General features: G+C 39.0%; 1 pseudogene; it reads left to right on the forward strand.

The window, feature by feature from the left end:
* The first annotated feature begins 3,962 nt into the window (after window positions 1-3,962).
* LOC109455921 (copper transport protein ATOX1) lies at window positions 3,963-4,133 on the forward strand (annotated as a pseudogene).
* Window positions 4,134-26,272: the final 22,139 nt, after the last annotated feature.

A 26,272-nucleotide genomic window follows, 5' to 3' on the forward strand; every position in this document is an offset into this window, starting at 1 on the left:
GAATTGGGTGATCATAGAAACTAGTCATACTTACCATCATGGGGCTCTGTCTCTTCTAGGTTTTTGCTTCCAATATTCATTATCTAAAACTCAAATATGATCAATCTACTCCCTTCAAGAAGAGCCTTTATTTTTATCCATGTTCTTAGATAAAGTTCACATTTCTTAACCTGGCTCACAAGGCCCTTTATGACTTTCTTAGCCCTTCCACCTCTCTATACTCGTTCCTGCCATCCTTTTTTGGTCCACAGTAGGGACTCTGGTTTTTGCTTCCACCACACTCTCCACACTATCCTGTATTTCTTTGCAAACAGGCACATGCCCTGTTAGCTGTGAGCTTTATGAGTACTGGAATTGTGTTTTTCTTGTTTTTGTCTCTATTGTCTGGCACAGTTGATGTTTAGTAAATGTTAGATGAGTGAATAAAGGAATGGTTTCTTCATCAGATTTTCTACCAGACATAAGAGAAGAGGTGAACTCAGGGGGCACAATGAAGGTAAAAGCCTTCAGGGGGCTGATGGCCCAGGAATCTTCATGGTAACAAAACTTAAAACTGAACATAGACCACAATGACAGACCATGTCACATCCACTAGAAAGACCCTAATGAAAAAGACAGATAATAAAAAGTGTTGACAAGGATGTGAAGAAATTAGAACCCTCATACATTGCTGGTATCACTTTGAAAAAATTACATGGTCACTTTGGAAAACAGTTTGAAAGTTCCTAAAAACTGTAAACATAGAGTTAACACATGACCCAATCATTCCGCTCCTAGGTATATACCCAAGAGACATGAAAACATGTTCATGCAAAAACCTGTGCACAAATATTCATAACACCACTATTCATAAGAGCCAAGACATGGAAACAATCCAAATGTTTATCAACTGATGAATGGGTAAACAAAATCTGGTCTATCCATACAATGGGATATTATTCAGCCACACACACAAAAAAATGAAGTACTGATACCTGCTACAACATGTACGAATGTTAAAAACATTATGCTAAGTGAAAGAAACCAGTCACAAAAGGCCACATATTGTATGGCTCCATTCATATGAAATGTCCAAAATAGTCAAGTCTATAGAGACAGAAAGATTGGTGGTTGCCAGAGTTGAAGAGAGGAGATGATGGAGAGAGCCTGCTAATGGGTATGGAATTTCTTCTGGAATGATAAAAACATTCTAATTTTAGATAATGATGGTAGTTGCACAACTGTAAATATATGATGATATGTAAATTATATTTCAATAAAGCTGTTAAAAAAAAAGTAGAGGGGAAACTGCTCAGAGTGGACCCCGGAAAAAGAATTGTCTCAACATTCAGAACACACTCCCATATCTATAGTGTTACCCTTTGACAACAAAGTGCAGCATTGGAACAACTTGTCTAACAATAGAAGTCACACTGTATTCATATCCCACACAGCTTGGAACATAGTAAATTGTAATGAAAAGTTTTTGATTTTTTGATCTGATAAGAGAAATGCCTAATTTTCCATTAAAAAGTTCAATACCTTGAGTATCTAGCACAATTTCATACATCCCATAACTCAGCCTATTCTTATTGATGAAAATGATGAATTCTCCCAAAATGTTAAAATCGTTTTTGTTGAAAAACAAAGGAAAGCATAGGCTAAATTCATTTAGGACATTCATTGAAAGAGGCTTACATTGTTTACAGATCTGCATCAGCTTTGTACACAAAGATCTTTTATACCAAGGCCTACTGTTATTGTTCTCTTTCTTATTTAAGCTTATTTTAAATTATGATTGGCATACAATATATTAGTTTCAGGTGTGGAACATGGTGATTAGACATTTATATACCTTATGAAGTGATCACCATGATGAGTCTAGTATCCATCTAGCACCACACAGTTATTACAATATTGACTATATTCCCTATGCTGTACTTTACATCTCCAAGACTCATTTTATAACTGGCAGTTTGTACTTTTTAATACTCTTTAACTTTTTCACCCATCCACCCCCATCTGGTAACCATCAGTTTGTTGTCTATATTTATGAGTTTGTTGCTATTGTGCTTTGTTTGTTCACTTATTTTGTTTTCTTAGATTTTACATATAAGCAAAATCATAAAGTATTTGTCTTTCTCTGTCTGATTTAGTTCACTTAACATAATGCCCTCTAGGTCCATTTGTGTTATCACAAATGGTAAGATTTCATTTTTTTATGGCTGAGTAATGTTCCATTGTGTATATATATATATATTACATATTTATCCGTTTGTCTACCAATGGGCACCTAGGTTGCTTTATATCTTGGGTATTGTAAATAATGCTGGAATGAGCATAAGGATGCATGTATCTTTTTAAATTAGTTGTTTTGATTTCTTTAGATAAATACCCAGAAGTGGAATTATTGGGTCATATGGTAGTGCAATTTTTAATTTTTTAAGGAATCTCCATATTGTTTCCATAGTGGCTGCACCAGGTTACAATCTCACCAACAGTGCATGCAGGTTGCTTTTTCTCTACATCTTCACCAACACTTATTCTTTGTTGTATTTTTGATAATGGCCATTCTGATAGGTGTGAGGTGATATTTCACTGTGGTTTTGATTTGTATTTCCCTGATGATTAGATGTCTGATGTTGAGCATCTTTTCATATGTCTGTCGGTCATTTGTATGTCCTATTTGGAGAAATGTCTGTTCAGGTCCTCTGTCCTTTTTTTAGTCGGATATTTTTTATATTGAGTTGTATGTGTTCTTTTTGTGCTTTGGATACTATCTCCTTATTGGATATATCATTTGAAAACACCTTCTCCCATTCAGTAGGTTGCCTTTTTGTTTTGTCAATGGTTTCCTTTATGATACAAAAGCTTTTTAGTTTGATATAGTTCCATTTGTTTATTTTTTCATTTGTTTTCTTTGCCCTAAGGGATATATCCAAAAAAATATTATTAAGATGAATTTCAAAGTGTTTACTACCTATATTTTCTTCTAGAAATTTTATGGTATCAGACCTTACATTTAAATCTTTAATCCGTTTTGAGTTTATTTTTGTATATGATGTAAGAAAGTGATCTGGTTTCATTTTTTTTGCATGTATCTTTAGTTTTCCCAACATCATTTATAGAACAAACTGTCTTACCCCATTGTATATGCTTGCCTCCTTTGTCATAGATTAATTGACCATATAAGTGTGGATTTATTTATGGGCTCTCTATTATGTTCCATTGATCTGTGTGTTTGTTTTTGTGCCAGTACCATACTGTTTTGATTACTATAGCTTTCTGGTATGGTTTGAAATCAGGTAGTGTGATACCTCCAACTTTGTTCTTAGTTCTCAAGATTGCTTTGATTATTTGGGGACTTTCGTGGTTCCAAATAAATTTTAGAATTATTTGTTCTGGTTTTGTGAAAAATGTCATTGGTATTTTGGTAAGGATTGCATTGAATCTGTAGATTGATTTGGATAATATGGACATTTTAATGATACTAATTATTTCAACCCATGAGTACAGTATATCCTTCCATTTGTCTTCTTCAATTTCGTTCACCAATGTTTTATAGTTTTCAGAGTACTGGTCTTTTACCTCCTTGGTTAAATTTATTACTAGGTACTTTATTCTTTTTGATGCAATTATAAATGGGATTGTTTTCTTAATTTCTTTTAGTTCATTATTAGTGTAAAAAATGCAACAGATTTCTGAATATAAGTTTTGTATCCTGAAACTTTACTGAATTTATTTGTTAGTTTTAATAGTAATGTTTGTGGAATCTTTAGGGTTTTCTATAGGTAGTATCATGTCATCAGCAAATAGTGATAGTTTTACTTCTTCCTTTTCAATTCGGATGCCTTTTATTTCTTTTTCTTGTCTGATTGCTGTGGCTAGGATTTCTAATACTATGTTGAATAAAAATGGTGAGAGTGGGACAACCAGGAGAAGTGTTGCAGCCACTGCCACCACCCATCATCTCCTCCTCAGTCATGCCAAAGTATGAGTTCTCTATAGACATGGCCTGTGAAGGCTGCTATAATGTGGTGACTCAGGTCCTCAACAAGCTGGGAGGAGTTCAGTTTAAGATTGATCCGCCCAACAAGAAGGTTTGCATCGACTCTGAGCATAGCATGGACACTCTGCTGGAGACCCTGAAGTAAACAAGGAAGACCGTTTTATACCTTGGCCCCAACTAGTGAGGGCCTGGGGCCCTGGCCTGCAGGATGGATCGAAGCAGGCATGGCACCCATCCTTTCCTGCCTTCCAAACAGATCTGGAACCTGGCAATCTTGCTTGACAATGGGAGTTCCTGCAGAGACCCTCACTTTTCCTGCTTCTCCCTAGCTTTCCTGCAAAAAAAGTCAAGCTGGGGAAAAAAGTGGTGAGAGTGGGTATTCGTGTTTTGTTCTTGATCTTAGAGGAAAAGCTTTTAGTCATTCAGTGTTGAGTATGTTAGCCATGGGTCTGTCATACATGGCCTTTATTATGTTGAGGTATGTTTCCTCCATCTCCACTTTGCTAAGAGTTTTTATAATAAATGGATGTCGAATTCTGACAAATCCTTTTTCTGCATCTATTAATAAGATAATACGATTTTTAACCTTCATTTTTTAAATGCGGTATATCACAGTGATTGATTTCCAGATACTGAACCAACTTTACATTCCTGGAATAAATCCCAGTTGATTGTGGTGCATGATCGTTTTAATGTATTGCTGAATTCTGTTTTTGTTGAGAATTTTTGCATCTATGTTTATTAAGGATACTGGCCTATAGTATTCTTTTTTGGTAAAATCTTTGTCTGGTTTGGGTATCAGGGTAATGTTGGCCACATAGAATGAGTTTGGGAACTTTCCTTCTTCAATTTTTTGGAATAGTTTGAAAAGAGTAAGTATTGATTCTTCTTTAAATGTTTGGTAGAATTCATCTGTGAAGCCGTTTGGTCCTGGACTTTTGTTTGTTGGGAATTTTTGATTATTGATTCAATTTTGTTACTAGTAATTGGTCTGTTCAGATTTTCTGCTTCTTCCTTATTCGGTTTTGGAAGACTGCATGTTTCTAGAAGTTGATCCATTTCTTCCAGGTTGTTCAATCTGTTGGCATAAAATTGTCTGTAGTATTCTCTTATAATTCTTTTTATTTCTGTGGTGTCAATTGTCACTTCTCTTTCATTTCTGATTTTATTTATTTGGGTTCTCTCTCTCTCTCTCTCTCTCTCTCTCTCTCTCTCTCTCTCTCTCTCTCTCTCTCAAGGTTTATCAATTTTATCTTTTCAAAAAAACCAGCTCTTAGTTTCATTGATCTTTCCTTTCTTTTTTTTTTTTTTTTTTTTTTTGCCTTACCTCATTTACTTCTACTTCGATTTTTATTATTTTCTTCCTTCTACTCACTTTGGGCTTTGTTTACCTTCTTTTTCTAGTTCCTTTAGGTGTAAGATTAGGTCGTTTATTTGGGATTATTCTTGTTTGTTGAGGTAAGCTTGTATTGCAATGAATTTCCCTGTACTTTTACTGTGTCCCATAGATTTGGGGTTTGTTTTATTTTCATTTTCACTTGTCTCAAGATATCTTTTAAGTTCCTCTTTGATATCTTCATTTACCCATGGAATGTTTAGCCTCCACGTCTTTGTGTTTTTTAGTTTTCTTTTTATAATTGATATCTAGTTTCATACTGTTGTGACCAAAGAAGATATTGAGGTAATTTTAATCTTCTTAAATTCATTGAGACTTGTTTTGTGGCCTAACATCTGGTCAAGCCTGGAAAATTTTCCATGTGCACTTGAAAAGAATGTGTATTCTGGTGTTTGGGAGTAGAATGTTCTGTGAATATCTATTAAGTTCGTTATAATGTGTCCTCTAAGGCCACAGTTTCCTTATTGATTTTCTGTCTAGATGATCCATCCATTGATATAAATGGGGTGTTAAAGTCCCCTACTATTACTGTAATAGTGATGATCTTCCCTCTATGTCTCTTAATATTTGCGTTATATACTTAGGTTCTCTTATATTAGGTGTATTGATGTTTACAAGAATTATATCCTCTTGTTAGATTGATCCTTTTATAATTATTTAATGGCCCTCTTGTTACAGCCTTTATTTTAAATTCTGTTTTGTCTGATATAAATATTGCTACCCCAGTTTTTTTCATTTGCATTTCCATCCCTCCACTTTCAATCTATGTGTGTCTTTCGATCTGAAGTGTATCACTTGCAGGCAGCATATATACAGTTGTTTTTTTCCCTTTATCCAGTCAGCTACCACCCTATGTCTTTTGATTGGAGCATTTAGTCCATTTACATTTAAAGTAGTTATGAATAGGTATGTAGTTGTTGCTATTTTATTAATTGTTTTCTGGTTGTTCTGTTCCTTTCTTCTTCTCTTGCTCTCTTCTCTTGTACATTGATAACTTTCTGTAGCAGTTGTTTTGAATGTCTTTCTCTTTATTTTTTGTGTATCTATTATAGATGTTTAGTTTGTGGTTACCACGTGATTTATACATACAATGTTTATATTTATAGGAGTCTATTTCAAGTTGATGGTCAATTAAGTTCAAATATATTCTAAAGGCACTACATTTTAATTCACCACCAATATTTATATTTTTGTCATCATATTTTACATATTTTGTGTGTGTGTATCCCTTAACTTATTACTGTGTTTACATATGATCTTACTATTGCCTTTTAATCTTCATACTAGATTTATAATTGGTTGATCCACTACTTTTACTAAGTGATTGCCTTTGTCAGTGAGATTTTTCTTTCTTATATTTTCTTATTTTTAGTTTTGGCCTTTCTACTTAAAAAAGTCCCTTTAATATTTCTTGTAATGATGGTTTAGTAGTGCTAATGCTCCACTTTTGCGTGTGTGGGAAACTATCCTTCAATTCTGAATAATAACCTTGCTGGGTAGAGTATTCTTGGTTGTAGGTTTTGTTTTTGTGTTTGTTTTATCCTTCATCATCTTGAATATATCGTGTCATTTCCTTCTGGCTGTGACTACTGCCATGTTTCTGTTGACAAATCAGTTGCTAGCCTTAAGGGGGCTCCCTTGAACATAACTAGATGTTTTTCACTTGCAATTTTAAGATTTTCTCTTTATTTTTAACTTTTGGCATTTTATTTATGATGAGTCTTTGTGTGGGCTTCTTTGAGTTCATCTTGTTTAGGATTCTTTATGCTTCCGGGGCTTGTACGTCTATTTCTTTCCCCACGCTAGGAAAATTTTCAGTCATTATTTCATCAAATAGGTTCTCTATCCCTTTCTCTCTCTCTTCTCCTTCTGGGACCCCATGATGTGACTGTTGGTGTGCTTGATATTGTCCCAGAAGTCCCTTAAATTATCCTCACTTTTAAAATTCTTTTCTCTATTTGCTGTTCCAATTGGGTGTTTTTCACTACTTTGTCTTTCAGATCACTGATTCATTCTTCTGCATGATTTAATCTAATGTTGATTCCATGTAGTGCATTTTTCATTTCAGTTATTGTATTCTTCATTTGTGCTTGGTTCTTTTTCATGTATTCTGTCTCTTTGTTGAAGTTCTAACTCAGTTCATCTATTTTTCTCCCAAGTTGATTATATGGATAATCATTGTTTTGAACTCTTTACCTGGTAGATTGCTCATCTTCATTTTGTTTCTTGAGATTTGTCCTGTTCTTTCATTTGGAACAAATTTATCTTTCTCCTCATTTTGACTGACTCTTTTTACTTATTTCTATGTGTTAGACATATGTCTCCCAGTCTTGAAAGAGTGACTGGCCATATATATAAAGCATCCTGTGGGGCCCTGTAGCTCAGTCCTCAGGTCACTAGAGCCAGGTGCTCCAGAGGTTTCTGCTGTGTAGATTTCATGTGCCTTCCTATTTTAGTTAGCCTGAGATTACTGCTGGCATGTCGGTGGATGGAGTTGACCCTCAGACTGACTAGCTGTGAGTACTGGCTGTGACTACTGCAGATGAGCTGTTGTGCAGGGGCTGACCAAACAGAGTGGGAGTCACTTTGGCAGGGCTCTGGTGCCATTCAAGGCTGCCTGCCAGATGTATCAGTTGTGGAGCCTCTTGAAAGGGGCTCTGGTGTGGACCAAGGCTGTCCAATGCTTTTGCTGGGCTTGGGACCATTTGGTGAGAGATACGAAGCAAGTTGAGATCAGTTGCCACTTGTGCTGGGCTTGAGGTCAGTACGTTGGAGCAATGTTGTGAACTGAGGCTGGCCACCACTTTTTCCAGGCTTGGGGCTGCTTTGTAGGAGCTACAATGCAAGCCAATGCCAGCCACCACTTTTGTTGGGCTTGGGGCCACTTGGCAGGAGTAACAATGCAAGCTGAGGCCAGCTGCCACTTGTACCAAGCTTGAGGAAACTTGGAAAAAGCTGTGACGCAAGCCAAGGCTGGCTACCAATTGTACTGGGCTTGAGGGTGTTTGGAAGAGATGGCAGTACTAGCTAAGACCAGCTGCCACTTGTGTGGAGTTTGAAGGCCCTTGGGGGAGACTTCAGTGAATGCTGAGGCTAGCCATTGCTTTCGTGGAGAGTCTGGCTGGTCTAGAAGTTTGGGTGGGGCAGGGTCTCAGGGAAATGCTGGGGTGAAGAGAATGTTGTTAGCCAAGTTAATGGAGAGTGAGAGATTTTGTGCCAGCCTATGATAGGTCAGCTAGGTGGGAGGAGAGCTCAACAAAGGAGCAATTTTGCTCACTAGTGCTTCTGTCCCCTGAGAGAGTTCCCCTGATCTCTGTCCCTCCAGCCCTTGCTCTAAGGTTAATCAATTTAATTCCTGCTATATGCTCCAGGTGTTTCACAAGCCAGTGTCCTTGTGCTGGAGCTTAGAGCAGTGAGTTTGTGCACAAACCCTCTAAGTACAGTGTCTTGGTCTCCTACTGCCCTTCTACTCTCTTGGACTTAATCCCCACTGATGTTCAAAAACAGATGTTATGAGACTCCTCTTCCCAGCACAGATGTCATGGGCTGGGGAGCTCATTGTGGGACTTAGACCCCTTGCTCCTCAGGGGGGACCTCCACAGCTACGACATCCCTCACATTTATTAATCACCACACCATGTGTGTGGGACCTGCATGGACCACATGTCTGTCTCTCCTACCTGTCTCGATGTGGCTTCTTCTTTATGTCCTTAGTTATAGGATTCCTGTTTATCCAGTCTTCAGGTAGTTCTCAGTGATGGTTGTTCTATAGTTTAGTTGTAATTTTGATGTGTTTGTAAGAGGAGGTGAGTTCAAGATTTATCACTCTGCCATCTGGATTCCCCACCCCCATTGTTTTCTTTCTTTATCATGCAACCTGTTCTAAATTCATGGTTTTGAGCAAACACAGTTTAGTGAGTAAATGTAGACCAGCAAGCTTCCTTTATTTTTGTTAATGTTGTATGATGCTGAAATTCCCATTAACTGTTTCCACTATCAGTGATATTACAGACTAATTCCTATTACTTCTCTACAGAAAATAAGGAATGGCTTGTGATGAAAAACATTTTGCAGAAATAACACAACAAATTCAGGAAAAAATAATATTGCCATCTAAGGATGTAAGAAGAAAAACATTCATATTTAGGAAGGATTAAAGGCTTAATGGAATGGAAAATAAAAGACATAATAATGTCAATCTAATATCTGCTTCTGAATTCGAAAAGTGATACTAGAGTAGAATAGTTAGAAATTGCTCTGTTGGTTTTTATTATATGTGGTCTAAGTGGACTCGCAAAACCAAACTAGAGCCCATAGCTGGACAATGGTTTATCAATGCCTTTGGGTCACTTAGTCATTTTCCAACTGGATCTCCAACTCCAGGAGACAGTGGCTATCTTCTTTGAGAATGCTTCCCTCTCTCAATCAAAATTATCTTTTTCTAGAATTCTACCATTAAAACTTAGTATCTTTAAGTCTTTAAGTGTTTTTCCACTATCAGAATCCACATTAAACTCCAAATTGCCCCTGACAGACTTATTGGCAGTCAGTTTTGTGCCAAAAGAGTTTAAGCACAAAAAAATACATAAGATCCAAGTTGATTTTGCATTAGAGAGGACTTTTCTCTCAGACTCCGAAGGTACCCTGACATCTCTTAGATATGCAGCTCCTTGCCAGTCCTACTAACAGTGGTGAGAGGGAGTCATTTCTCAGGACCCATCTTGCTGGAATTTACTCAGATAGTTGTCACAGGAAATAAATGTGACCCAAGTGCTCTGTGGTTTGTGTAGTGTGAAGATGAAGAATCTAACTTTTGCTTAGGTGACTGTGACTTAAGTTTCTACCATCAAAGCTAAGGAAATAATTAAGAGTGGCATCTCTTTAAGTTTGATTAACAACTTATTAAACAATAATTGGCATTTTAAGGCCATTTTAGAGGTGATTAAAAGCCATATATTCAGATCTTTCAGATATCTCTCCATCTCACACCAAATGAAAAAAAAAAGTTAAACAAAAGTAGTTTATAAATGTCAAGATTTTATGATTCTTTCTTCTCCAATCTCTCTTCCTATATTTCCCTCACTCAGTTTCAATATATCCCCTCTTTCTGCCTTTTCTTTACATTTTCTTTTTTATGAAGACTGCCTTGGTCATAACAGTTTTCTTACTTTCTTTACTAACTGTCCTTTTAGCTTCCCCATCCTCTGCCTGTTTTTTTTTTTCTTCTGCTCTATTTACCATCACCTTAAATAACATAACATGAAACAAATGCATTTGGAAATAGATTTTTAAAATAAAATTTTATTTCTTTTTCTGAACTTTTACTTGAAATATTGTGCATTTTAGTTCCAGAACTTTTATTTGGTTCTTTTCATAGTTTCTGTGCTAAGATTTTCTACCTTTTCATTATTGCATACATGTTTTCTTTTAAGTCATTGAGCATTGTTATAATAGCTAGTTTAAAATCATTGGTTTATAATTCCAACATCTGGGTTATCTTGAGGTAAGCCTTCATTCATTGTCTTTTCTTTTGAGAATGGGTCACATTTTCCAGGTTCTTAATATGTCAAGTAGTTTTGGATTATATCCTGGATATTGTGAATGTTATGGGGACTCTGGATTCTGTTATATTCCTCCAAAGAGTGTTTCTCTTTCTAAGCAGGCAATTAAATTGGTTAGACTCACACTGAAAACTATCTCTTAAGTGGTAGCTCAAATTTCAACATAAGTATTTTGTCCTTAGCTGGGATACTTTGAATCTTCCCTGTGCGTGTGGTTCAGGGATCATTTAGCGATTTGAGTAAATGATATATACAGAATTTATACTTATTCTTCTCTGAATAACTCCTTCTTTGGATTTTTCTCTCACATTGTAGTGGCTGTGGGTATGGGTTGCCCCTAACACTTCAGGCTCAAAAAGCTGTTTGTTGTTTTTTCATTATATATATATATATATATATATATATATATATATATATATATATATATACACACACACACACACACACACACACACACACACACACACATATATATGAGTTTTGGCAGCCTCTTGTAGTACTGGCTACCGTCTCACCTCAGACTAAAAGCTATAAAAAGCAGAAGCTCATTCCACGTTTTTCCGTGCTTCCCAAAGTTGACCCCCCGTAGGATCTGCTTATTTTTTCTCACTCTTTGGAACCTTCAGGTAGCTGTTTCTTTGTATTTTTTCCCAAGTTTATAACTGTTATCTATGGGAGGGTTAGTCCAGGAGAAGCTTACTCAGACATATTTCAAGCAGAACTACTTTTTCTTGATTTTTGAAATGATATGAGTTCAACCTTTTCTATGTCTTTATCTAAAAGAATGCTAATTTACATTGCAGGTCAGAACCTTTGATTGATTTTTTTTTGTATTTGAGTCAATGACCTTCAATAAAGAGACAGTTCTGTAGCCTAATCTAGGGAAAGATGTCACATCAAGCTTCATTTCAATTTATTCAACAAAATTTACTGTCTTCCTGTTATGAGAAAAACCCTGGGTTGCCTGTAGTGGTTGTCTAAAGACTATTCTTAAACTTTGTGGGAGAGGGGCAAGACTGACTATCAGAAAGATTATATGCCTGGAGGAAAAAAAGATCTTCTTACCTTTGACAAACACTGCTTCTGTATCAGGTAATCATTTTACAAATGCCTTCTTGTTTAACCCTCATAACTTGGCCAGGTGGATATTATTGTCCACTTTTAATAGATGAGAGAAGTGAAGCTCAAAGGCTGCACAGCTGGTAATTTTCATAGGCTTTTAATAAAAAAAAATGACTCAATGTTAAAAAAAATTGGGTTGGTCATTGTACTGTGTTCTCAAAAATATTAATAATGATAATAAAAATCACAATATCCAAGTACCACTTTTCCTCTTAGCAAAAAGGGATTGTGACTCAGTCCGGCTCCTGACTTTTGACTGACAAGGTTTTATAAACGCTAAGTATAGTCTTCTATTAAGATTGAAGCCTATGAGAAAAAAGCCGTGGGCTGACCCATCTTCAAAGTGGCCATTTAAGATTATTTTCTGTCAGCCAGGTGGCTAATGGGCTGTGTTAGACAATGGATAGATATTGTATTCTGTCTGAAACCATAGAATTGGAGGAAAAAAAGAGCAATTCTACATTTGTTTGGCTTGTCCACTGCCCGGGAGCCCAAACTGCAGAGAACATTTATTTCATTTTAACAAATGGATGGCACCTTCCTGTTTTAGGCTGGAAGGAAACTTCTGCTCTGGCCTCAGTATGAACAGGAGCATCGGTGATAAAATATCCAGTGTGAGCCATTGTTCCCACACTGGGAAAAAATAGTTGAAGCATTTGGGGGCAATTCTAAGGGGAAATGCTAAATTAATGGTGCATTTATCTAAAGCCTAAATATTTTTTTATTTAAAAAATATTGACTGCTTCATGTTTTACAAAAGGAACTTGCAAACCACAGAACGTGAGCTCCCTATTGAATTGAATAATGACTCTGATAAGAAATGAGGACACAAGAAGAGATGTTTAAAACACAGTTGGAAGAAGGAAGTAATAAGCCTGAGTTAGACAACAGACAGCAGCCTCAGCCTGGAAAGTTGGAGATTCTGGAAAAGCACCCCAATATACTCAATCATGGAAACACTGTAACAAGCACTGTAGCCTGTAGAGTTGCGTTTCTCCACCAAGTTCTGCAATTCAAGTTAGTCATTTGACCTTGGGAAGTCATTTCACCTCTCTGAGTCTCCATTTTCTCACCTATAAAGAAAGGTGGTTGGATTATGTTATCTTTTAGATCTTTCTAGATTTAACTTTTTAAAGATTCAAGAATCTCTCTCTACTTTCTCATCCAGGTCTTTTTCCACTCCATCCAAGAGTCAAGAATTTGACATGTGGGAAAGCAAAATAGCATGAACGTAGACATATTAGTTCATATGTAGACATATTAGTTCAACGTAGATGAATTAGTTGAAACGTCTGAATTAGAATAGAAACAAATCAAAATAAATGCAGGGAAAATACAGCTTTCTCACCTGAACAAGAAAATAGATGACAGGTGATAAATGAATAGACTTTGGACTACTCTCTGACTGTAAACTTTCCTAGACTTTTATGTGAAACTAACAGTTCACTTTAAATATCTACAATGAGTTCTGACAGAGAAGAGCAGGCAGCTCCAATAATGAAGGTCAGAAACTAAAGCCCAAATCTCACCACTTTAGAATGTGCTCAAAGACAGCCTCAGACGCATGAAGAGGAACAAACACATTGGTCCCACCCATTACCCTGTTAGTAGCAGGCTGGGCCCGTGGTGAACATGGCTGGAATCCAAAGGTCAAAGAGACCCAAAGGGAAGGATACACGATTTGGGGAGGTCCCAGTGTGACCTTGATGGAATAGATGGAATAAGCAGTTCAGGCTTCAAAGCATGAAGTTCTGAGCTCATGGATTGCTTTTGAACCTTTATAACTTTGAGATGCTTTGGAAGTAAAGGAACTGGAAGTACCATAGAAAAGAGACAAGGCGTTTTGTTTGTTTTCTAAGGAAATGGTATTTCTCAGAACATTCCTAGAAGCCAAACCTTTCCTGTCTGAATTTTTTCGTTTACTAAGGGATAGAGGAAACCTCTCACCAGCCATATAGGGGGAGTAAATTAATAAAAAACCACTGACTAAAAGAAAGCAAATGGACATGAAAGAAAGAAAAAGAAGAGGAGGAGAAAGAAGAAGGGCAAAATGAGTTAACTCAGTGATAGAGCATCTGTGGGTTTTCAGAGGGCAACAAACCCTGGTAATAGTATTAATGGTCAGATCTTAAGTGATTGGCAGAAGCATTCCCTACAACACGCATGTCTTAGTTTTGGTTGTCTCAAAAGCAGACCTTGACATGAGAACTCGCACACAGATCCCACATAGCTCAAATGAGGGAGTGGGAAAAGTAAGACAGGGGAAAAAAAAAGTCAATGAAAGTTACATTAATGAATGGGTTACCTCTATGGGCAAATGGAGCTCAAACTCCTAGGAACTGTGTAGAGTACCTATGTTAGTTTCCTAGGGCTGCTGTAAGAAATAGCCACAAACTTGGCGGGTTAAAACAACAGAGATTTATTCTCTCACAGGTCTGGAGGACAGAAGTCTAAATTCAATGAGTTAGCAGGCTTGGTTCCTTCTGGAAGCTCTGAGGGAGAATCTGTTCCATGACCCCCTCCCCCACAACTTCTGGTGGCTGCTGGCAATCCTTGTCATTCCTTGGCGTGTAGATGTACCACTCCAATCTCTGCCTCTGTCTTTACGTCACCTTATCCTCTGGCTTCTCTTCTCTTCTACAAGACACTAGTCATTGGATTTAAGGCCCACACTAATCCAGGATAATCTCATTTTGAGACCTTTAACTTAATTATGACATAAAGGAAGACGCTTTTTCCAAGTAAGTTCTCACTCACAGTTTCCAGTTGGACATATCTTTTTGGGGAGGCGCCACTCAAACCTCTATAGTACCCTTAGAATTGTTCCACTAAGGAAGCTGGAATATGTAGCCCACTGATTCTGGTTCTCTACTGGTTAAAAATTGCCCCTATGGGGGCATCAAATCCCCAGCCCTTCTGGGCTGTCCTTGCTTGAGCCCTAGCAAGCTCATTTGGTGCTAATGAAATCCCAGAGACAGAGAAGCAGAGAGATGCAGGTGCTTGAGGTGAGAAGCAATCAGAGCGCATGCACATGAAAAATGACAACCCCGGCCACAGGGGACCTTAGAATTGGGCCAAGAAGATGTGAGTAGGAGTGTCAGTAATGACTGCTACAAGGCATAACAAAATAAAGACACTGAATGAGGTGACTATCAGATGAGTTGGTGGAAATGGATGAGGGCTATATGAGAAGACTGGACAAAGCTAGACAGAGCAGAAAGAGACTAAGATACTAGCACAGTGGTATGATTTGCATAGACTTAAGCATGCAGTCCTGTGAGTCACTCAGCAGCACTAAGCCCACAGGACGTAGTGAAATGCTGACTTGAGGAAATGACCAACTACCCTGGAAAAGCTATCCCAAGGCCCAGGCAGTGTCTATTGGTCACTTGAGCCTACTTCAAGAACTTTTTAGGTGAGTCTCAGCAAGAACTTAAGAAGTTGGTTAAATGCTTAGGGGTTAGGAAGGTATTTCCTGAACTTCTGTCATTGGAGAAGATCCCAACCACCTGAGAGCACAGAGACTGATTCCATCCCTGGGGAAGAATGGGGAATAGCAAAAGGCAGACAGGATAGTAAGGTCCCAAACAGATACCTTGGCTTTAGGATAGGGCTTTGTTCTGGGAGAAGGGAGAGGAAACAAGAGAGCAACTACCTAAAAGTAAGGGTGGGGTCCTGGGCAGGATTCCAATCATGCTGGCTAATTCAAGTACCTGGAAAAGGAAGGAAGAGTGAGCACAATGACCCAGAGGCTTCACAGGGCCCCGAAATAATCTGGGCACCAGGTCTGGTCAGCAGGTCAGGAAGGGATATCTGGGCCCTCAAGAGCACAGAATGCCAAGCTCCATTAGATTGAAGGGCTGATACCACAGAGATATTTCCTGCTGTCAGGGTCTTTACTGATGGATGTGACAGTTAGAGGAAACTAGAGAAAGAGCAGGAAGGTATTACTTGAGGCAGCCCTGGGTCAGTGCTGTCCAGACTAAATGGGTTTGTTTAATTTAACTTCTTATTTTGGCTTACATTTTGTCCATGTTGTGCATAGAAAGACATTATCCAATAATTTCGTTTTGCTTTTGGTTCCAATTTAAGGATCTTAAAAATGCAGTTTTTTTGTATCAGAAATGCCTGGTTTGTAAATGAAGATAATGCTAACTGCTCTAAGATATACACCTGAAGATATATAACACTCAAACATGGTAGAAAATTATTTCTAGCTCACTTGAAGTCCAATACAGATATCCCTGATTGATGGGGAGAGTTCCAAGGGGATTCAGAAACCCAGGTTCCTCCTGTCTTGTGGCTCTAGATTTTCAACACATGACTTCCAAGTCCACTTATCTACGTCAAAATTGGATTAGAGGAAACATTTTAGGTAATCCCTGTAAGAGGTCTGCAGGGGCCAAGCCTGCAAGTGTCATGCATAGCCTCTCTCCTGGTCCATTGTCTAGATTTAGTTATGTGGCTTCCCCCAACTGCAAGAAAGCCTGAGAAATACAGTTGTGTGTCCAAGAAGAAGAGGAAATGAGCCTTGTGAACAGCTAGCTAGTTTCTATCACACCTGAATAATTAGTACCAGGCCACTATACTAGCACCCAGGCAGGATGGAGAATCGCAGGCCTGATTAAGTTTACCTGCAGGGATGGCCCATCTCTGCTCCATGTGGTATTGGCTAGGCTCATTCATGTGGCTGCACCATCTGGTGATGGGCTGGCAAGACCAAGATGGCTTCACTCATGTCTGGAACCTTGGTTCTTGCTATGGACTTGGGCATCTCGGTCCTTATCTAGATGGTCCCTCTTCATAGACTGTCGCTCTAATTGGGTTGCCTGGACTTCTTTGCATGGTAAATCAAGGTTAAGAGTAAAAGCAGAAACTGCAAGACCTCTTAAGGCCTAGGCCTTGAACTGGCATAGTGTTTCTTTCATTGCATTCTGTTGGTCTGTGCAAGTCACATGGCTAGTCCAGATTCAAGGGGAGGGGAAATACACTCCATCTCTGGATGAGAGGAATGTCATGCATGTACAGGATAGGAAGAATTGTTGGTGGCCACATTTACAGGCAATCTACCACAATGTCTAAAGCAGCAGGCAACAAGAGGAGATCCAGGCCTGCAGCTAGTGAGCCTAAAGAAATACAACAGTGGACAGCAGGCAGATGTCTTCACATTTGGGCAAGAAAGTGACAGGGAAGGCTGGCAGCAAGTGATGGTGGGTCAGCCAAAGGGACTCACATTACAAATATTACTTGAATTTCTAGAAGGCCTGGTGAGGGCAGAGGCAGGTTAGAAGCCCCACGTTTGGGTTAAGAGCTCCCACGCATGTGTCTATCCACGGGTCTATCAGGAGGATTACTCGCACCCTATTAGAATAGCTTATATGTTTTTTCTGTGTCACTCTCTCTGTTTCAAGGTCTTTGAAGGTTGATGTGGAGTCTTATTCACTGATGTGACCCTAACACTTAGCACAGTGTCTGTCGCATACTAGATATATAATGAATGCTTGTTGAACACTCTGTATGGGCAAAGCCTACAAAACAGCATGATCTTGGCAGGGCTGCCCCTCCATTGGCTTTGACAAGACCCAAAACAGGCCTGTAGAAGGGTGCACAGAGCTCTGTGGGCTCCTGGTGTTCTCAGCATGGACCCTTCTATGACACACCCATGTAGGTCCCAAGAAGGGGGCCACAATTACAGTTGACCATCTAACCCATCCCAACAGACAATGAAGACTTATCCCATCATGCCCCATATCCCCATTTTTCTTGGCTACCCCCAGCTTCCCTGTCTCTCCAGGTTTCTCATTCTGAAAACCCCTCTCCCCAAATGGCTCTGAATTTTCCTCAAGTTGACTCAGTCTGTGCTCATTCACTGGCTGGGAGCAGCTGGTAGGAGGAAGGAATTTCAGAGTGTAACAGCTGGGGTCATCAGTCAATTACACTCCCCACAGTCAGTGGTTTGAGAGGGGCCTTCTTTTGGCTGCCACACTCTCTTTGTTGCAGTTGTCTTCTGTCTTCTGATCAGACACACCCTATTCCCACCTTTCACTGAAGACTTTTGCATCAGAATCACTGTCTTTCTCTCCACCACTACAACTTTCTTAATTCTTGGCCATTTCAGCATACATATGGAGAGTCTTTTCAACATTTTGACCTCTCATTTCCTGACATCGTGACTTCCTGTGGTCTTTACCATGTCCATCTCAGCCACTGCCAAGATCTCATCACCGAGGATTATACCATTCCCTAACATGTGTTACAAGCTTCTCAAGTTCCCACCTCCTGTCATCCCAGCTCACTCCTTCTAATGCTCTGACTCCAATCAAACTTGGGCCCCTTTAGGCCTCTCATCCTGTCATTGCACCAACTTTTCACTGCACCTTACCCCCTTCACTTCCTCCATCTCCAACTTTTGCACCTTGCAGTTCACAGTCCATTCACTATATATACCACTCCTTATACATACTGTCAGTTCCTTGTGTATTCTCTCAACTCTGTTATCTTGCTTGCCTTTGCTAAGCAAGCTCAGTCTTGTTTCATTCGAGCCTGCCACTTCTTCCATCCTAGCTTCTAAGTAGCTGAAGTTGGCTAGTGAAAAACACTCACCCATTACTGATTGGTCTCACTTGAAATTTATGACAGCAGACCTCAAGTGGGACCTCAGTGAAGCAAGCCAATCCTACCTCATTTCCCCAGTCAATTCTCTCTCCCCTGTCTCTCAAATGACTATTTATACTTTTTCATTTTCCTCAACTCCCCAGCAATTCCTTTGCATTCTTCCTTCTCAGCTAATAATTTGTTTGTTATTTCCCTGAGAGAGAAACACTCAGAAGAGAACTTTACTACTTCCCACCATCTCATCTGCCCACCTACGTGTATATGTACTCACAACTCTCTGCCTTCCTCCTGATAAAATAGATAAACTGTGTACTTCTATCCAAGGCCAACTACTCCAACTATAAATTGGATCCCATCCCCTGTTGCTTAATCAAGTCTCTGTTCCTACAATTATCTCCTCTTCCTCCTGCTTCTTACATATTTCTCTCCTTACTGAACCATTTCCATCATCATAAAAATATGCTGTAAGACCTACCATTAAAGAACAAATTGAATGTGCAAGATCAAAATGGCGGCGTGAGGTAAGCCTCTGTAAATCTCCCCTGGAATTTACAACAAATCAAACAACTATAACTCCAGAAAGGATTCCCTGCACAGCAGACAGGCAAGATGAAGAGACCCACTACTGAATTCACCTAAAGGTGGGCGAATCGCGCAAGTGGGGGAGGAGGGAAGGGAGAAGTGCAGAGACGGAGCCCCGGGGGTGCAGGACACAGACCTAGCTCAGTGCTCCAAACTTGCTGCATCCTGGAACTACTGCAGCTGCGGGAGAGGGGAGAAGTGGGACTCCTAGGGCTCCATTTATGGCCCACAGGGCTGAGGGGGCAACATATAACACGGCTGAACCAATGCTCAAGGCAGAGACCTCGGAGAAAAGACTGAGGGAAGAAGGCTGAAAACGGTGGTTGAAGCCCTCACTGCCAAGCAGAGAATGGAAGCCTTAGGCACTGAGACTAGCCGCCCCCTCCCTACCCTCCCAGAGCTTGCCCCGCCACCACCTGCCGGGTGCTAGAAGCGAAACAGTAGCAGTGTCAGATCAAAAGAACAGAATATTTGCTGTTCTGAGAACTGTGGTCCTGAGACACAGATTCGCAGCCCAACTAGTTCGGGCAAAGGGGAGGGAGCTGTGGAAGCAGGACCGGCTGTGGTGGTGGACGCCGCCATTGCTCTGGGCCACCTCTCACAACTCACCCGACCCCTGGTCCCACCTATCTGGGCAGATCCTTGCAGGAGTAAACAGAACTGCTGAAACATACAGGCTCTGAATCTGGTGCAGGAAGAGCTTTGGAACTTCAAAAGCTCTCCACATACCCACACGGACACTGCGCCTTGTGACCCAGGCGAACTATTAACAGAGGAGAAGCCCGTCTCCCAGGGAATCCTCCCATTGTGTGAGAAGCTGGAATACTGAAGAGAAAACATAGCACTACTGTGTGAGAGAGATAAAAAGGCTGTAACTGGAGAGAAAATAAAACATTCTACCAACAAGTACTGGAAAACGAAAGAAAGACCTCTTCCTATCAACCTGTTGCAGAAGCCACTCCTGTAGATGTCTAGGAAGAGAAATAATAAATCAGTAATTGCCATGAATAACCAAGGCAACAAGACAGCTCAGAAAGAAAGTGAAAAGTCTCCAGAAAAGGAACTTAAAGATATGGAAATATGTGACTTAAATGACAGAGAATTCGAGATTGCAGTTCTGAAAAATTCAACGAGATGCAAGAAAACACAGAAAGGCAGTTTAATGAACTCAGAAACACAATCAAAGAACAACATGAGCATTTTACGAAAGAGATTGAAATTTTAAAAAAGAACCAAATAGAATTTCTGGAGATTAAGAACTCAGTAGAAGAAATTAAGAATGAAATAACCAGCTTAGGTAGTAGAGTTGACCAGATGGAGGAAAGAACCAGTGACATCGAAGATAGAAACCTGGAAATGACACAGATGGAAGAAGAAAGAGACTTGAGACTTAAAAGAAATGAAAGAACTCTACAAGAACTTTCTGACTCCATCAGAAAGAGCAATATAAGAATAATGGGCATACCAGAAGGAGAAGAAAGAGAGAAAGGAACAGAGAATATATTCAAACAAATTGTTGATGAGAACTTCCCAAACTTGTGGACAGAACTGGATCCTCGAATCCAAGAAGCAAATAGAACACCTAATTACCTCAATCCCAACAGGCCTTCTCCAAGGCACATTGTATTGAAGCTGTCTAAAATCAACGACAAAGAAAGAATCCTCAAGGTAGCCGGGGAAAAGAAGATGGTAACCTACAAAGGAAAGCCCATTAGATTATCGTCAGATTTTTCAGCAAAAATTCTGCAAGCCAGGAGGGAGTGGAACCAAATATTCAAACTATTGAAAGAGAGAAATTATGAGCCAAGAATAATATATCCAGCAAAGATATCCTTTAGATATGAAGGAGGAATAAAGACCTTTCCAGACATACAGACGCTGAGGGAATGTTTTAAGACACGACCTGCATTACAGGAAATACTAAAGGAGGCTACTCAACCCCATCAACAGGGACAATTTGTGGCAACCAAAACACAAAAAGGGGGAGAGTAAAGGCCTGAATCGATGTATGGGAATGGAGAAAGTAAGCGTGCTGAAGAAAATGGAATACTCTAAATATCAAACTTTCTTTTACATAAACTTAAGGGTAACCACTCAAAAAAAATCCAGAACTGAAATATATACTGTAATAAAAGAAGAAACAGAGGGAAACATCATAGAATACCACCACACAGAAATAATAGACAACAACAAAAAGCAAAGAAACAATGGAGACACAGCCTTACCAGAAAACTAAAGATAGAATGACAGGAAATCCTCACATATCAATAATCACCCTAAATGTAAATGGACTGAACTCACCAATAAAAAGGCACAGAGTAGCAGACTGGATCAAAAAACTAAACCCAACCATATGCTGTCTCCAAGAGACACATCTCAGCTACAAGGACAAGCATAGACTCAAAGTGAAAGGGTGGAAATTGACATTCCAAGCAAATGGTACCCAGAGAAAATCAGGTGTAGCCATAATGATATCTGATGAAACAGCCTTCAGGGTGAGAAAGATAACAAGAGACAAACAGGGACATTTCATAATGGTAAAGGGGAGTGTACAACAAGAAGACATAACAGTCATCAATATTTATGCCCCCAATCAGGGAGCACCGAAATATACCAAGCAACTACTAACAGAACTAAAGGAGAAATTGACCAAAACACAATTATACTAGGGGACTTAAATACATCATTGACAGCTATGGATAGATCATCCAAACAGAAAATAAATAACGAAATAGCAGCCCTAAATGACACATTAGATGAAATGGACATAATTGACATATATAGAGCACTTCATCCTAAAACATCAGACTATACATTCTTTTCTAGTGTACATGGAACATTCTCAAGGATAGATTATATATTGGGACATAAAATCAGCCTCAGCAAATTTAAGAAGATTGAAATCATACCAAGCATATTCTCTGATCACAGGGCTTTGAAATTGGATATCAACTTTTTCCTCTTGCAAAAAGCAAGCAGGAAAAAACACAAATACATGGAGATTAAACAACATACTTTTAAAGAACGACTGGGTCAAAGAAGAAATTAGAGGAAAGATCAAAAGATACATAGAAACAAATCACAATGAAAATACATCCTACCAAAATTTTTGGGATGCAGCGAAAGCAGTTTTAAGAGGAAAATTTATATCATTACAGGCCTATCTCAAAAAACAAGAAAACTCCCAAATAAATAACCTCATGTTACACCTTAAAGAACTAGAAAAAGAAAAACAAGTGAAACCCAAGGTCAGCAGAAGAAAGGCAATAACAAAAATCAGAGCAGAACTAAATGAAATAGAGAACAAAAAGACAATAGAAAAACTTAATGTGACAAACAGCTGGTTCTTTGAACAGATTAACAAAATTGACAAACCCTTGGCTAGACTCACTAAGATAAAAGAGAAGACACTAATTAACAAAATCAGAAATGAAAAAGGGAAGTTATCACGGACACCACAGAAATACAAAGGATCATCCAAGAATACTATGAAGGACTATATGCCACCAAATTCAATAACCTAGAAGAAATGGACAAGTTCTTAGAAACATATAGCCTTCCAAGGCTGAACCATGAAGAACTGGAAAATCTAAACAGACCGATCACCAATGTGAAATTGAATCAGTCATCCAAAACCTTCCCAAAAGCAAAAGTCCGGGACCAGATGGCTTCACTAGTGAATTCTACCAAACCTTCAAAGAGGATCTAATACCAATCCTGCTCAAACTCTTCCAAAAATTGAAGAAGAGACAGTACTCCTAACTCATTTTATGAGGCCAACATTACCCTGATACCAAAACCTGGTAAGGACAACACAAAAAAGAAAACTACAGACCAATATCTCTGATGAATACAGATGCAAAAATCCTAAACAAAATTCTAGCAAATCGAATACAACAATGCATTAAAAAGATTATTCATCACGACCAAGTGGGGTTCATCCCCGGGGCACAAGGATGGTTCAACATCCACAAATCCATCAATGTGATACATCACATAAACAAAATAAAGGACAAAAATCATATGATTATATCAATTGATGCAGAAAAAGCATTTGACAAGATACAACATCCATTTATGATTAAAACACTTAATAAAATAGGTATAGAAGGAAAATACCTTAACATAATAAAGGCCATATATGACAAGCCCTCAGCTAATCTCATAATTAATGGTGAAAAACTGAAGCCCTTTGCTCTACGTTCAGGAACACGACAGGGCTGTCCCCTATCACCTCTGCTTTTCAACATAGTGTTGGAAGTCCTTGCCAGAGCAATCAGGCAAGAGAAAGAAATAAAAGGCATCCAAATTGGGAATGAAGAAGTTAAATTATCACTCTTTGCAGATGACATGATGCTATATATAGAAAACCCTAAAGACTCCACCAAAAAGCTATTAGAAACAATCAACGAATACAGTAAAGTTGCCAGCTACAAAATCAACGTACAAAAGTCCATTGCATTCCTATATACTAACAATGAAATCTCAGAAAAAAAAATACGAAAACAATTCCTTTTGCAATTGCAGCAAAAAGAATAAATTACCCAGGAATAAACTTAACCAAGGATGTGAAAGACCTATATGCTGAAAACTGTAAGACATTTTTGAAAGAAATTGAAGAAGACACAAAGAAATGGAAAGACATTCCGTGCTCATGGATTGGAAGAATCAACGTAGTTAAAATGGCCATATTACCCAAAGCAATATACAGATTTAATGCAATCCCCATCAAAATCCTAATGGCATTTTTAAAGAAATAGAACAAAAAATCATCAGATTTGTTTGGAACCACAAAAGACCCCGAATAGCCAAAGCAATCTTAAGAAAAAAGAACAATACTGGCGGTATCACACTCCCTGACTTTAGCTTGTACTACAGGGCTACAATAATCAAAACAGCATGGTATTGGCAGAAAAACAGACACATAGACCAATGGAATAGAATTGAGAACCCAGAAATAAAACCACATAAATATGGACAGATAATTTTTGACAAAGAAGCTAGAAACATACAATGGAGGAAAGACAGCCTCTTCAATAAATGGTGCTGGGAGAATTGGATAGCCACGTGCAAAAGAATGAAACTGGACTGCTATTTGTCACCATGTACCAAAATTAATTCAAAATGGATCAAAGACTTAAGCATAAGACCTGACACAATAAACTGCATAGAAGAAAACATAGGTACTAAACTTATGGACCTTGGGTTCAAAGAGCATTTTATGAATTTGACTCCAAAGGCAATGGAAGTAAAAGCTAAAATAAATGAATGGGACTATATGAAACTTAAAAGCTTCTGCACAGCAAAAGAAACCATCGACAAAATAAAGAGGCAACCAACTGAATGGGAGAAGATTTTTGCAAACAGTGCCTCCGATAAGGGGCTAATATCCAAAATATACAAGGAACTCATGCAACTCAACAACAAAAAAAAAACAACCCAATTGAAAAATGGGCAGAGGACCTGAAGAGACATTTCTCCAAAGAGGACATACAAATGGCAAATAGACATATGAAAAATGCTCAACATCACTAATCATCAGAGAAATGCAAATCAAAACCACAATGAGATATCACCTCACCCCAGTCAGAATGGCTATCATCAACAACACAAATAGTAACAAGTGTTGGAGAGGCTGTGGAGAAAAAGGAACCCTCATACACTGTTGGTGAGAATGCAGACTTGTGCAGCCATTATGGAAGGCAGTGTGGTGGTTCCTCAAACCTTACAAATAGAATTACCATATGACCCAGCAATCCCTCTCTAGGGTATCTACCCAAAAATCTGAAAACATTTATATATAAAGACACGTGTGCTCCAATGTTCATTGCAGCTTTGTTTACGGTGGCCAAGACATGGAAACAACCAAAATGTCCTTCAATAGATGAATGGATAAAGAAGTTGTGGTATATATACACAATGGAATACTATTCGGTGGTAAGAAAAGATGATATAGGAACATTTGTGACAACATGGATGGATCTTGAGAGTGTAATGCTGAGCGAAATAAGTCAGACAGAAAAGGCAGAGAACCATATGATTTCACTGATATGTGGTATATAAACCAAAAACAACAAAAGAACAAGACAAACAAATGAGAAACAGAAACTCATAGACACAGACAATAGTTTAGTGGTTACCAGAGGGTAAGGGGGTGGGGGGTGGGAGATGAGGGTAAGGGGGATCAAATATATGGTGATGGAAGGAGAACTGACTCTGGGTGGTGAACACACAATGGGATTTATAGATGATGTAATACAGAATTGTACACCTGAAATCTATGTAATTTTACTAACAATTGTCACCCCTATAAATTAAAAAAAAAAAGAATAAATTAATACCTCCCTGAAGCACAAAGCTCTCCAGCTACCACTGATTTCTCCCCTCCCCTTTATCATAAAACTCCTTTACAAAGTTGTCTATACCTGCCATCTCCAATTCCTCTCCTCCCATGATTCTTGAACTCCTTCCCATCTGGTGTCTCCAGCTGCACTGCTTGATCTACAGTAAACACTTCACAGTTTCAAGCTACTGTCTTCCCTCCAGTGTTCTCCAAGTAGGTCTTTCTGACTCCAATAGGATCCTCCTGGTTAGAGAACCCCCAGTTCCCAGCATCTGCTTGATTTGAATTGATCCAGGTTCTTCTCTTCTTAGGACCCTTTCATCAGGCACTCAGGGTGTGTACTGATGTATAAACTTGCCCGAGCAGCACTTAGACTCCCCTGGAGAAACCATTCTGAGTCCCCATCTTACCCTGGACATTCCTGTGCTCACAGTGTTTGAAACCCCACCCTTCACTCCACCAATGAAGGAAAATGGATCCTGATGGAGCTTCTCTCTTCTGAGAGGCCCTCTTTGTCCTCTGTCCCAGGACCTAGGCATCACCACATGCCCAAAGATGAGCTTGTGTTCTGCCAGTACCTGGCACATGCTTTGATACAGGCCACCTTCACGTCTCTTTTAGAAAATGGGAGGGCTCTCCTTCGGTGATTGTCTTCCCAGCTGTGC

Source organism: Rhinolophus sinicus, chromosome X, assembly GCF_036562045.2.
Source record: "Rhinolophus sinicus isolate RSC01 chromosome X, ASM3656204v1, whole genome shotgun sequence".
Classification (NCBI taxonomy): domain Eukaryota; kingdom Metazoa; phylum Chordata; class Mammalia; order Chiroptera; family Rhinolophidae; genus Rhinolophus; species Rhinolophus sinicus.